Source organism: Eumetopias jubatus, unplaced genomic scaffold (genome assembly GCF_037043125.1).
Source record: "Eumetopias jubatus isolate StellerSeaLion01/CBP00866 unplaced genomic scaffold, mEumJub1_p1.0 scaffold_26, whole genome shotgun sequence".
Lineage (NCBI taxonomy): Eukaryota > Metazoa > Chordata > Mammalia > Carnivora > Otariidae > Eumetopias > Eumetopias jubatus.
The window spans coordinates 2,391,563-2,405,806 of record NW_028274832.1 but is presented as its reverse complement, the minus strand read 5'-3'; positions in this window follow the sequence as shown (position 1 = coordinate 2,405,806).

Here is a 14,244-nt window from a genome sequence, read left to right as displayed (position 1 = left end):
AGGGAGAGAGAGAAAGAGACCCCCCCGCTGAGCAGGGAGCCGGCACCAGGACTCGATCCCACGACCCTGAGGTCCTGACCTGAGCCGAAGGCAGACGCTTTAACCGACTGAGCCACCCAGGAGTCCCCACCCTTCAGCCTTTTCTGTTACAGGTTTTATGATTTTTACATTTAACAGTTAATATTTAGATTCAGTAAAAGTTAAGCTTCCATCACTTTCAGCTGTACCATTCAAGGCTACTTCCTCAGGCTCCTGCATGAGCTCAGGCTTGGGTCAGATTGACCTGGGTTCAAAGCCACAGCGGAGCCATGTCACAGCCCTGGGACAGGCAAGCTCCTATGCGAACTCTTGGAATCATGCCCGCGGCCATGGCGTGGGGAGGGGAACTTGCCGGGCTGATTGCCAGGGGTCCCCCTGATGCACAAAGTGCTGCCACGGGAACCCACATTCCAGAAACCGTCCCCTGCCCAACTCATTTCGTTGCAGATCCTCGAACCAAAAACATGTTTGCATGTTGCATCCCAAAGACCGGAGGCTACAGGCTGAGGAAAGCAAACTGCAAACACTCCCTCGCTGGGGATGTCGTGTCAGGCTCCCCGACGTCTCTGTCCATTTGGCTGGAAAGACCGAAAGGTGACACCAGGAGGCCCAGGGCCAGCCACCCAGCCCCACAGGGTCTAATCGATGTATGCAGCCCCAGGTCCCCTCCCCGTGTGTGCGTGTGTGTGTGTGAACAGGGGTCATGTGGGGTGGGCCAAGCTGTTCAAGAGCAGGCTGATGAGAGGTCAGATACCCAGTGGACAGGTCATGTTCAAGGTCAAGGCTGGGTGGGTGGGACGGGGTGTGGGGGGCTGCGCGCTTCTGCCTCAGGGTTTATCCCGATGGCCCTGCGGGGATGGGTCAGTGTCCCGCGTGCAGGGCTGTGCATGCTCAGGTGGGTGTCTGATCTGGGAGCAATAGGGGGACGGGGCAGGGGTACAGGGAGGTTGGCGGGGCAGGGCTGTGATGCCTCTGGGCCGGCTACCCGTCCCTGTCTTTGCAGGCCACAGATGAAATGGGGACGAGGCTGGCGGACACCTCCTCCTACTCCATGAGCTGGGGCGTGACCCCACAGGGGTCCCCAGGAGCAGGGGCTGGGGATTGTGGGGGAAGGCCTCCGAAACCACCCAGACCACTGTCCTTGGTGGTCATTGACTGGATTGTGCTCCAGGACCCGGAGCCCACGGAGGTCAAGCCCGAGGCTGAGAAGCTTGGGGCTGGGTGCCTGTGGGTGTGTGGGGACGGGTCGGGGCTGGCCCCACAGGGAGGACCCCGGAGGCTGGTGAGGGGCCAGGAGAAAAGACTGGGCTCAGAGGGCCCAGCGGGTGGATGGCAGGCGGGGAGACGCCCCAGAGAGGGCTCCTCCCTGGTTGCGGCTTCTCTGGGAGGCCCTGGGCTGGGCTCTGTCTTGCAAAGGCCCATGGAGAGGAGCCATGGGCTGAGCTTTTCTTCTCCTCTCTCAGCTGCTCCACCATCTCAGGAGCTAGAGCCAGGCTCCACCTGTGTCCCTAACTCGTGTGAGGAGCCAGGTGCAGGGGCAGAATCCAAGCCAGCTTCCATGGGGCTCTGGAAACACAGGAACTGTCACTCAGCTCAGAGGCATCACAGCCCTGCCCGGACGTCCTCACTGTCCCCCTGCCCAGCCCCCCTGCTGCTCCCAGATCAGACACACACCTGTGCGTGCACAGCCCAGAGTCTCCCAGAGATGCCCCAGGTAGGAAGGAGACCTCCCTGGGACGACTCCCCGACTGCCGTCCACCCACTGGGCACTTGGAGCCCAGTCTTTCCTCCAGGCCCCACACCAGCCTCCGGGGCTCCTCTCTGTGGGACCAGCCCTGACCCTTCCCCCCACACCCTCAGGCACCCAGCCCCGGTGTTCTCACCCTCGCGCTCGGCCACTGTGGGCTCTGCGTGCTCCAGCTGGGTCAGCAGAAGGTGGGCTTGGCGCTCCAGGTCGGAACAGGGCATGTTGAACTGCACATGGGCCACCAGCTGCTTGAGGCAGGGAACGTCTTTGGCTGATAGAAGTCCTCCGAGTCTAGTCCAGCCATGTGCCCAGAACGGAGGAGATGGCCCTGGAGGTAGGTGGGCAAGAAGCAAAGTCAGTGGCCTGGCCTGCCCTTACACACACTCCCTGGGGCACCCTTGGGGATACTCCATCCAGAGGTCAGGCCCCCCCAGCCCACCCACACTGGCCATCCAGGCAGGGGCAGGTGTGGCCAGCAGGTGCGGGGGGCCGGCAATCTGCATGGGAGGGAGCCCTCCATCACGGGTGTGAGCACCCCTGCCTTCCTCAGGGGAGTGTGCCCCACGCCTCTATCTGTCTGGGGTCCCTCCTGTTGCACTGGAAACTCAAGGAGGGGGTGGTGTGGGTGCAGTGTCTGCTCTGTCCCAGCGCTGGGGAATCACAGAGGAACTGTAGAAGTCTGTGAGGGAAGACGGAACCCAGCGGGTCCTGGGTTGGGGCTTGCTGCGCGGAGCCCACTGGCTCTAGCTCTGCAGGGGGAGCGAGCGCCTGCTCCGTGTCCGGGGAACACCCGCAGCTGACTGTGGAGCTGGGCCAGCTCGGATTTTGCAGTGGCTCTAGCTCTGGAGTTGGTGATGGAGCCGTAGTTCCAGCGGGCTTACTCACACTGGGGCGCACTTGGCTCCAGCTCCCGGGCTCCCAAGCTCCCGGCAAAGGCACCGCAACAGAAGATGGAAATGCCTCGAGCTGTGGAGCGGGCTGTGGCCCTGTAGCTGCTCCTGCATCCACGTCGACGGTATAGTGGTGACCAACCCCGCTGCAGTGGCCAGTCCTCCATCTGGAGATGGTGCCCAAGCAGCAGGAGGAGAGCAGATCACCACCCTGCCAGTGTGGTCACCCTCTGCTGATCCCCACAGCCTGTCCCTGTGCCATCTCACAGGAAACCCCCCACAGCCTCCCACAGCAGCGCTGAGCTGTCTCGAGAAGTGGCTCTCGATCTCGGGCTGGCTCTCACTCTGGGAATGGTGCCGGATCGGGTGGGAGAACTGGTGTGGAGATGGCTTTGCTCTGGACCTCATGCCGGAGCGGGTTTTGCCTGTGGACGGGGTCCACGGGTCGGAGCTGGACGGGCTCTAGTCTGTGGGGGCACTGGCTCAGGCTCTCGAGCTCCTTCCACGGCTGGCTCGAGTCAGCACTGGGACAGGTTCTAGTGCGTCAGATGGTTCTAGATCTTACCTGCCACCAGGGCGTGCCCGGCCCCATGCCTCCTGCAAGGTCTGGTGCTAGAGATGCTCTAGCTCTGTATCACCCCCTTGCGGACTGTAGGTGAGATGCTGACCTACGGGTTGGGCTGGGAGCTCCGAGGGCAGGGAGGGTGTCTGGGGGTCCCCTCTGCATTCCAGCAAACAGACACAGGTGGGGATGCTGCACGAGTGGATGAGAGTGAACACAAGTCTGTGGCCCAGATCTCTCTTCTGTAAGCAACATCCCCCACATCAAGGGGCTGCTGGGGGATCCCTGTGATTCACTACAATGTGAACTGATACCACTACCAGGCACTGTTCTGGGGTTGGGGACCCAGCGGTGAGGAAGCACGGTCCCTGCTCGCGTGGGGCTGGCCGGAGTAGAGGTCAAACGAGGACTTCACGACCCAGGGGAGTGTCTCTAATCAGGTGGGATCAGGTGCCGGGAGCAGCGGTTCAGGCCCTTGCCCCTGTCGGGCAGCTCAGGACCGACCTGTATGAGGCACGAGGTGAAGGTCATGCAGGATCCTTGGGCTGAATCCCCCCGTAGCCATTACCCCCAGGTAGCCGGTCCCGTCACCGCCCCGAGTTTTGTCATCCATGAAATGGGCAGGGGAGGAAAGCCCTTTGTGGGTTCAAGAGCCTTATCCAAGTGCGGAACCGGATCTAGATCATCTCTGGAGGGGGATTCAGCTCTAGCAGCTGCCCCAGAGCTCGAGGCAGGTCCAACAGCGATGCGAGCCGCAGCTCCCGAGACTGGGGCAGCTGCAGCTTCAGCTCTCGCGCCAGCTCTGGGATCAGAGCCCGGTGTGGATCCTGAGCAGCTCCGACACCAGCTACGGATCTTGCCAGCCAAGGGCCAACACCTTCATCATCGCACCCTCGCCATCGTGCACGAGGTCAGGAGAGGGGCTGGGGACCAAGAGGGTCCCTCCTGGGCAGGTCACCCCGTGTGCTTTGGTCACTCCATTCAGAGCTCCCCCTCCCCACCCCTCCCAGAGGTCACAGCCCCGGGCGTCCCCACCCCTGCTTCCCAAACAAGGCTCAAGGTGGACAAGCAGACCATGGATGTTGGAATTCGAGACTTGTACCTTAAACACTGTATACGTGTTGACCCACAAACTCCCCTTTATGGATACTGTTGCAAATAGGGGATTATGGACACGGGTCTTCCCTTCAACAGGCTGGGATTGAGCTGCCCACAGTAGGTGATGGGTGCACCTGCAGCCTGGGATGGGTGCTGCGCACTGTCCTCCCAGACAGGGGTGCCGTCACCCTTTCCTCCAGGGGACCTCCGCTTCCTCACGTTCTCCCCAGGGCTGCTGGTCCCCAGACCAGACACCTGCCGGTCTGAGGGTGACCAGCGCTGCCTCCATAGAGTTTTTTGTTTTGCCAGAGTCCTTCCCTGGTAGCTCCGCTTCTCTGACTCCCCCCGTGCCTGTCCCCACTTGGACTTGCATGCGTGTGGTCTCTCCCTGTGGAACCCAGTGACTTGGAGCGTGGTTTGGACCAGAGTCCGCTGAAACCTTTCTCTGGCCTGGGGTTGTGAGCAATGCATTGCCCTTTGGGGTGTGTCTTCCAGCTTTCTGCATTTCCCTGGTTTCTGTGTGGGCCACAGGAGGAACCAGCCCTGTCCTGTCTGGGGTCAGGCTGAGGTGTCCCAGCAGGAACAGGGGTCTCGGCCCCAAGATTGTGCCCATAATTCCTAAAGTGGCCTCTCTGATTACGTCTGATCTGTAAGCCCCAGGCATTTCAATATCGAATAAGGGAAATTCTGTGTGCAATAAACACAGAAGGAAACGAGTTCCCTTTGAAAATAGGGGGGCAGACACAAAGGCCCCTATTGCGTGATTCCACGTACAGGAAACACCCAGGAAAGGAACAGAGAGAGAAAGCAGCTTAGGGGTCGCCAGGGGCTGGGCTCGGGGAGAAATGGGCAGGGAGGCCTTCTGGCTCAGGGTGTCCTTTGCGGAAGCAGATATTGTGCAGCAATGTTCTGTGGTGCGGTGGCACAGCATTGGGAATAAAATTAATGCTCCAGACTTGTCCAACAGAAAACAATTAATTTTATTTAAAATAAATAATAAACAGCGTAGAGGATAAGGAAAGATAATATAACAGTTAATATGTACCAGAGAGAAAGAACACAGGGGGAGGGGATGAAACAATCTGGCGGGGCATCAGGGTCGGGTGATGGAAATAAGGGTAATTGTACAAGGGGCTCTCCCCACGAGGATGTGGGCTCTGGCTGTGGTTCTGGGAGCCCTGCAGGAACAGGAGGATGGGCAGGGCCAGATGCAAGAGCAGGGCCAGATGCAAGAGCAGGGACAGGGGCCGGATCCATGGTAGGAGCTGGGTCATGGGCAAGTACAGGAGCACAGGCAGGGCCAAGGGAAGGGCCCGCGGCCCTGGAAAGCAGGGGAAGGGGCATCAGCTCTGGCAGGGGCAGGGGCAGGAACAGGGACCCAGGTAGGGGAAAGGGCATTGGCTCTGGCAGGGGCACGGACAGGGACACAGGTAGAGGAACGGACAGGTGCAGGGGCAGGAGGTGGGTCATGGGCAGGAATGGGTGCGCATGCAGGGGCAGGGAAACGGGTAGGGAAAGGGGAAGGAGCTGGGTCAGAGGCAAGCACCGGAGCACAGGGAGGGGCAGGGGAATGGACAGTTGCAGGGGCAGAAGCCGGGACAGGGGCAAGAACAGGAATACAGGCAGGGGCAGGGGAAGGGGCAGGATCCAGCACAGGAGCTGGGTCAGGGGCAAGAACAGGTGCACACGTCGCGGAAGGGGCAGGGGCAGGGGCACTGGCAGGGGTAGGGACGGGTCAGGATCCAGGGCAGGAGCGGGGTCTGGGCAAGGAGCAGGGCCACAGTTCGGGGCAGGCACAGGGGCCCTGGCTCCGGCAGGAACAGTGGCAAGAACAGGGGCAGGCTCTCCGGGCACAGGTTCTCGAGCAGGCCCTTCCTGGTCGGCGTCAGGCTCTCCGTGGGCAGGTGCCGGGTCAACTGCCGGCTCCTGGTCTCCTGCTGAAGTCTCTGCAGGCACCACCCCTCCCTGCAGAGCTGCTGATGGAGTTGGAGCCGGCTCTAGCTCCTTAGGTCGTGGAACATCTGTGAGAGGAGAAAAGCTCACCCCCGTGCCTGCTCTCCGTGGGTATTTGCAAGACAGAGCCCAGCCCAGAGCCTCCCAGAGAAGCCGCAGCCAGGAACGAGCCCTCCCCGGGACGTCTCCCCGACTGCAGTCCACCCGCTGGGTGCTCTGCACACAGTCTTTGCTCCTGGCCCCACACCAGCCTCTCGGGGCTCCTCCCTGTGGGGCCGGCCCCGACCCGTGCCCACACACCCACAGGCACCCCGCTCCAGGCTTCTCAGCCTCGAGCTCGGTCTCCGTGGGCTCCATTCCTGGAGCACAATCCAGTCAATGACCACCAGGGACAGTGGTCTGGGTGGTGTCGGAGGCCTTCCCCCGCAATCCCCAGCACCTGCTCCTGGGGACCCCTGTGGGGTCACGCCCCAGATCCCGGAAACGTCACGGCTGTCCGCCAGCCTCCTCCCGATTTCATCCGTGGTCTGCAAAGACAGGGACGGGTAGCCGGCCCAGAGGCATCACAGCCCTGCCCAGCCAGCCTCCCTGTCCCCCTGCCCTGTCCCCCTCCTGCTCCCAGATCAGACACACCTGTGCGTGCCCAGCCCTGCACACGGTACAGTGACCCCCGCTCCAGGGTAATTGGGATAAACCCAGGGCAGAAGCTCGCATCCGCACACACCCCGTCCCACCCAGCCACCCTTGACCTTGAACAAGACCTGCCCACTGGGTATCTGACCCCTCATCAGCCTGCTCTTGAATGGGTTTGCCCCACCCTACGTGACCCCTCTTCACACACACACACACACACACACACACACACACACACTGGTGGGGACCTGGGGCTGCCCCACCCTACGTGACCCCTCTTCACACACACACACACACACACACACACACACACACACACACACACACACACTGGTGGGGACCTGGGGCTGCAGAGGTGGATTAGACCCTGTGGGGCTGGGTGGCCGGCTCTGGGACTCCTGGTGTCACCTTGTGGTCTTTCCGACCAAACGGCCAGAGGCGGTGGGGAGCCCTGAAAGGACATCTTGAGACAGCATTTGCTGGGCGCGCTTTCTTCCGTCGGCAACCTCCGGATCTGGGAATGCAACAAGTGAACATCTTGGTTTCACTATCTGCAATGTAATGAGCTGGGCCGGGGGCTGTCTCTGGAATGTGGGTTCCTGGTTACCTGGGTTCCAAATTCTGATGGGCTCTGTTGTCAGGGAAGTGAGGTCACCATGGCCGGGGTCCCCTCACCCAACTTCCTCCTCAGACAAGAGCCCCAGCCGCGAGGGCCCCTCCCCCAGCTGTTCAATGCTGACCCCCCCCATGCCCCATCTATACAGTGACACCCTCACACCCCACCCCACCCACAGCCCACGCAAGGCCTGGGTGCAGCCCTTGTGTGAGGACACAGAGCTGGGTTCAGCCTGGGCTCCTGCGCGTGACCAGGGCTGTGACCCTCGACAGACCCTGTGCAGGCCCTTCTGCACTTGGGCTTTGGCCCCTCGACATGCTTCACTTAGCCGCTGAGGCAGAAATGCAGTCCTGTGCTGAGCCCTTCCTCCCAGCCTGCTGTGGCCTCGCCTGCTGTGGCCTCGGCGTGGCCGTGAGACGAGCGGGACGTGGCCACCCTCGGTGGGAGGGGGACAATGGCAGCAGAGCCGGCGCGAACCAGTCACGGACAGTCACCCCCCAAGGCGGGCGCAAGCTGCGGAGACCCCCGCCGCCCAGCAGGGCCGGCCTGAGCCACCTGACCCCACGCTGCCCAGACGGGAAAGCTAAGTCCATTCGTGTCGGTTCATAGCACAGAGATCCTGTGGGTGGTCCTTACGTGGTAGTAGCTGACTGATGCCGTTCTACTGTGTTCTCCTCGGGTGGCCCTAACCGCACCAGCGAATTGCATCGCCAACTACATACTGGTGACTCCACGTGTCCGGCTCCCACATCTCTCTATCCTCTGAACTCCAGCCCCTCACGTGGCATCTCCGTTTGGGGGTCCTGGGCTCCAAGCTCAGGCCCCGAGCCTGCCTGGGGCTCCCTGTCCTCGGACTGAACCTCCCTCCACGGCCTGTGCTCTCCCCCCCTCACCCTTCCCTCCGCTTCCACCACTCTGGGGTTTTTCACAAGTGGTCTCCTCTTCCGCGGAAGCCCACCCAACTTCCCTAACTACCTCTGTGCTTCAGCTCTCTTCCGAATGTCCCTTCCTCCGAGAAGCCCTCCCTGACCCCTCCTGCTCCACCCGGCGTGAGTCAGACCTGCCGTTGTTTTGCACTCTCTCCAGACACTCTTCCCCGATCTTGTGTGTTGTGTTCTGGGATCTCTCACCTGCTCAGGAAGGGCCAGACGGGCACACAGGGAGGATGGCCTGCAGAGATGGGGGCAGTTTTGGGGGACGCACCAGCCCTCGAGGAGCACCCATGGCCACCAGCAAACCACCAGGTGCTGGGGCAGAGGAAGCGGCAGTCTCCATCCCAGCCTCAGAAGAACCAGCCCTGGCTCGTGAGCCTTCGGGTGGACGGGAGCGGCACTCCTGTGGCCGCCTCCGGCAGCCACTGGGCACCGCTGTTCAGCTCAGCACAATTCTGATGAAAACTCCATTGTTTATTCCTCGTGCAATGAGACTTTGGGGTCTTTGTTTCCAGGTCTGGGATCACTCTTGGGTGTCGTCCAGATATTTTAGCGTCTCGTCTAAGAGCCCTCATTGTAGTGGACTCTTCTTAAATCCTCGTCGGAGACACGGGTGCGGAATGTCCTTTAATTCCCTCTGATGTGTCCACGCTGAGCGAGCTCTTCAGCAGTCTTCTCGAGCCTGGGCTGGTGTGTGCAAGGCGGCCATCCGTCTTGGAGCACAGTGTCCTGAGCTTCTGCTTGCCACCACACCCTCCAGATGACCAGCGACCCTGTCCCACTGTGTCTGAGTCATGTTGGTGTCCCAGCTTCCCTCGTGAGCCAGCGCTGGAGGGCTGCATTTGTATTTCCCCTTCTCACCTCGGAGCCTGGGAAGGTGGGGTGGGGCTGAGGACACAGTGCAGATCAGCTGAGGCTGTGTGCAGGTGTCTCTACAGAATCTGAGCGCTTTAGAGATGTGCCACCCTGAGGTCAGCGGGGCCAAAGCCAGGGGAAATGTCATCATCTGCCTGGAGACGGGAAGGGGTGAGGGGCTGATGGAGGACCCTAAGAGTGAGCAAGAGGAGCATCGAGCCGAGGATACTGGGCTTCTGGGGGACACTGCTCCCTGATGGAGCGGAGGGGAGGTGACATTCTGAGCGGAAAGAACCTGGGTGAACTGAGTGGGGGGGGGGGGGAGTAAGGAATAGGAATTCCAGGACTGAGCGAGGCAGGAGGGCAGGTGAGTCCACCCTCAGGGGTGCTTCCCTCCCTGAGTCTCAGCTTCCTCACCCGTGGAAGGAGGAGCACCCTAGCACCTATGGCAGGTGCCCTGCTGACTAGAAAGAAACCTCTGCAACGTGGCCGGCCATGTACTAGCTGGAGAGGAGGGGGCTATCGCGGGCATCCCGCCGGCCCTCAGAATGTCCCTTCCAGCCCCCCTGGCGGGGACACAGTGTGGCGGCCCAGCCATCCTAGGGCACAGCCCTGGTGGCACCAAGGAGCGCTCAGCCAGCTTCCAGCAGGTGGCGAAGGGGCCCCGGGGCCAAGGCGGTGAATGAGGTGCTCCACCTTGGGCGGGGTGGCCAGGCTGCCAGGGCCTCCTGCTGCTCCGGGCGGGGCCGCGGCTCTGTCCGGGCCCGGGTTCCGTCCGGACGTTGGGCTGGCCGAGCAGGGGACCCGGCTTGGGGAGCGGGACTGGGGACCCAGGCTGGTGCTCACGGGCAGGTCCCGGAAACCCCGTCTCTCCACCCGGCGGGGTCCTCAGGCCCCCAGAGATTTCCTCTCCGGACCCTGGTTCTCGCTCCCCTCGCTCCATCGGGCGTTGGGGAGTCGGGTCCCCCGGAGCCGTCCCAGTCCGACCCCGGGAAGCCGCGGCGCAAGGTCGCAAGGTCGCGGAGGGGCTGGGGTGCAGGCAGCGCCAAGAGTACGCGAGGAGGTCTCCGCGGGACCCGGGGCCATGGCTGAACTGCCCCAGAGTCAGGCCGCTGAGGGGCGGTCCCCGGGTCCCCTGGCAGGAGGGGCCGCGGCAGGGACGACGAACAGCGCGCCCGAGGGCCTGCAGGGGGCGCCCCCATCCGCAGGGTGCAACGGGAGGTCCGGAGCTTCCTGGGACCGGTGTGCTGGGAGCCGGGAGACCGGGAAGCCGCGGGCGCCCCTGGGGTCAGCGGTCCTGGTCCCGCAGAGTTCCCCGGTCCTGCCAACGCCCCCTGTGCACCCGCTTCGGGCTCTCTCTGCACTGGGGTGCTCGGGGCTGGGCGAAGGGCTGTGCGGCCTGGGCTGGGGTGGGGAGCCGGCGAGCGGGCGCAGTGGGGGCCGCCCCCAGGACTCAACCCTGGGCGCAGAACACGGGAGAACGCGGGCTCAGGTGGGGACAGCCCTCCTGTGGCCCAGGCGCAGGGGCCCCGGGGCTCGCGGTGCGCTAACTTCCAGACTGCGTGCACCTGCGTCCTAGGGCAGGCAAGTGTTTGGGGGGTTAAGGTAGAACAGAGGCGTCACCGAGGTTGGGGGAGGAGGCCGCGGCCTGGAGTCTCTGGAAAGAGCTGTTGTGGGATGTGTGCTCAGGCTCGCTGTCTCCCAAATCACTCCCGAGTCGTCCCTGCTTACTGTCAGCCCGGGCTCTGCTCCTGTCACTGACCTTCAGGAAAGCTGGGTGGTGAGTGTGCTTCTCATTTCACTGGTGCAAAACTGGCTTAGGGAGATCAGGGTCGCCCTCCCGGGTCATAAGGCAGGAAGGGCCAGACCGGAGCCTGGGATCCAGGTCTCTTCAGCAGCAGCCCGTCCTTCCTGGTTCTGCTCTCAGCCTCCTTTATCATAGTTTGTTCCTTTTTTCCTTGAAAAATTCTTTCACAGCATTGATACAATAAACTGCACACGAAGCGTGCAGCTTAGTAAGTTGTGACCCATGTAGACACCTGCGGATCCGGCGCTCCTGTCAAGACAACGACGCACGTGTTCCCCCACGGGCTGTCCCTCAGGCCTCTGGTACTTGCTGTGGAACACAAAGGCAAAAGAAATAGAGAAAAGAAAAATCAAACTTCCTTACAGTTCACAGCCCATCGACAAGTCCTTGAGACAGGCAGCGTGACCTTCCCCTGGGAGTTTAACTGCCCCAATGTTCACACTTGCTGGAGGCAGAAGACAGCCTTAGTTTGACATTAGCCTGACCTCCAGGATCCTGTAAAAATCCCCTTGGAAACTTCCTTTATCTCTGCGCCCCCACAATATGTGTTAGCCATCATCCCCCAAGCATATGACCGTTGATACACCTCTGGAGAGTCTCACGACTGAGGTTTTACTGGGCGGGAGTAAGTGACGTTTTCCTAACCGCAGCTAGCCCCTTGGGGTCCTGGAAACCTTGCTTCCAAATTCCTTGGAGACTTAGCAGTATCCATTACACCCCCTAACTTGAAAGTATAGGATCAGTGTCTCCTCATGACCCCAGTGCAGCTCTTTCTACCCTCGGGTCCTACCCCCGTGCTTTAATAAAACTACCCTTTTTGAGCTAAACACATCTCAAGAATTCTTTCTTGATCGTTTTCTCCCGGACCCCATTTCCCAGCGTACTCTGCTGTCTAGGTTGACCTCAGGCTACGGGGACCAGTGCTCTACCTGCTCTGGGACTCTTGAGGAGCAGGGGCTCTGTCCTTGGTCTCCATACACTGTGGTTCCAGCAACATCTAGCCCATGACTGACCCCATGCAGACCTGAACATAGAGTTCAGGGCTTTTGAGAAACCTGGCAAACAGTCCCCATTCTCAGATTCCCTACATCCCTTCATCTGTTTATTTATTCATTCCACCGATATTTTTAAAGATTTGATAAGTACCAGGAGGCCTGGTGCTGGGTGGACACCAGGTGAGGAGGTGACCTGAGAGATATGAATGGGGAGCTACATTAGTTTTTCTTTTATTGTTTGTGCTTTTGGTATCCTACGTAAGAAATCAGGTTCACTCAACAGGTTCTCACTCTGGATGAGGGCTGTTTATGGCTGAAGCCGGGAACAGCCATGGCCGAGTGGATCTGCACTGAAAGCTCCTCGGCACCTCGGCTGCTCCTGGAGAACACACGCCACGGATCACAAAGAGGGTACGGGGTTGCGGCTCCTTGGCGATCTGAGAAGAGTCTCAGAATCTCAGAGATCGTCGTCTATCAAGCCTTGGTGCTCAAAAATATGACAGAACACCCAGGCCAGATGTGAGGAGACAAGGGGCAGTATGATTTCCGAGAGGCTGTGCATTTTGACTGGGGGATGGACCCACCGTGAGCTAGTTCAATACTGGAGTCCGTCAGGCTACATTCTACATGAAAAAAGACGCAGGCAAAAGTGCTCCAGGCAAACAAAACATAAATGCATAAGTAACTGATTTACTTTGACAAGAGTAATTCCACACTAATAATTAACATAAAAGAGTTTTCATTTCTGGTCTGATTATTTTCAGACCTCTTATGACCTTAGCCATTTCCCACCCAACGGCCTTCCCCAAGGGCTGCTGCGTGATTCCCGTTGGTGGATCTTCCTAACTCCATCAGAGGTCAGCACTTGTGGCTGACCTCCCGGGAGCTTCGGTCTCCTCCTCCAGTCTGGCCTCCTGGGCCAGACACAGCCCAGCTGTGGATGCTCCCTGGGACTACTCATCCCCATAATCAGACCTCTGGTAGCACTTCCCTTTAACTACACATACTTCCACAAGGTCCATAAAATAAAGACTGGTCAAATTTTGCTTATCAAAATGTTTTTCTCCACTGTTTTTATCTAAATGTGCTAAAACTTGCTGACATGGCACCAACTACTTTGGGGAAAGCAGAACAGACTAAATCAAACGACTGACCAAAACCAACGACCAAGAAAGTAAACAGTCAACAAAGGCAAGTCTTTTATCCAGCAAAGTCATCAAAGGACAAATAACCCCACGGTACCTGCCTGTTCTACCTCAAGCCTTCCTTCCCACACTCTAAGTGGGTTCTACTGAGTTCCAAGCAGGGACGGGGCGGTGTGTGTGGAGCCCTGAGGTTCTGGGTCGGGCAGGAAGGTGTCCTCAAAGAGCCAGGGTGGGGGCACGTGGAAATGCAGTCCTGAAGGACTCCCAGAGATGCACTCTACACTCCTCTGTGTCCTTCAGCATCTCTCAGAGCCTTGATACTTGACTGATGATTAACTGTCCTTACAAAACAATGCTCTCAAGAAAACAGCAAGTTGAGACACATATTCCTCCCAAAGGATAATCATATAACTTACATGAAGAGCATTTTAAACTATAGAAGAAGCTGCTGTGAATTGCCTGAAGTGAGTGTTGGTCATCAGATTTCCCTTAAACAATGATCCACCGCAGGTAAGCTAATTTTTCTTCAATTTCCTTTCAAAATAAGTATGACATGATGGTAGGAAATGGCACCATAATGACTAGAATTTAAATGAATTAATTCTTCCCAGACTATTGTTAAGTACCTATAATCCACGGCGGCACAGCCCATCTTCCCACCTGCCTGTCACGACGACAACAGGCCTCAGGCAGGCTTTAGCTCACGTGTCTTCCCAGAGCTCAGGGGCTCACGCTCCATCCTGGGGCCCCACTCCACGAGAATGGTCCACGTGCACAGGGCTGCGTGCACAACGTCTGCGTGAAGTGCCACGATGTCATCTGGCCTGTGTGCAAATTCACCATCTTTGTTTCCTCTCTAGATGCACAACTAGTGACGGACTGTGGGCAGGAGACACACGGAGTACTGGCGGGCACGCGGGCAGAGCCTCGCCTCTCAGCCAGGCCAACTCAGCACCGCCAGGCAGCTGGCCC